Below are 485 nucleotides of genomic sequence, written 5' to 3' on the forward strand. Positions count from 1 at the left end.
TCGTCACCTCCCCGTCATCCTCTCCCCCATGGTCACCTCCCCTCGTCACCTCCCCGTCGTCACCTTCCCGTCGTCACCTTCCCGTCATCCTCTCCCCCATGGTCACCTCCCGCATATCTCCCCCATTGTCACCTGCCCGTCATCACCTCCCCGTCGTCACCTCCCCGTCGCACCTCCCCCGTCATCACCTCCCCCATGGTCACCTCCTGCATCATCTTCCCCACGGTCACCTCCCACATCATCTCCCCCATCGTCACCTCCTCCGTCGTCACCTCCCCGTCATCGTCTCCCCCATTATCACCTCCCCCGTCGTCACCTCCCCCGTCGTCACCTCCACGTCATCCTCTCCCCCATGGTCACCTCCCCTCGTCACCTCCCCATTGTCACCTCCCTTATGGTCACCTCCTGCATCATCTCCCCCATGGTCACCTCCCCGTCGTCACCTCCCCGTCGTCACCTCCCCGTCGTCCTCTCCCCCGTCGTCA

The sequence above is a fragment of the Condylura cristata genome, unplaced genomic scaffold, assembly GCF_000260355.1.
Source record: "Condylura cristata isolate star-nosed mole 26May11 unplaced genomic scaffold, ConCri1.0 scaffold00077, whole genome shotgun sequence".
In the NCBI taxonomy this organism is placed as follows: domain Eukaryota; kingdom Metazoa; phylum Chordata; class Mammalia; order Eulipotyphla; family Talpidae; genus Condylura; species Condylura cristata.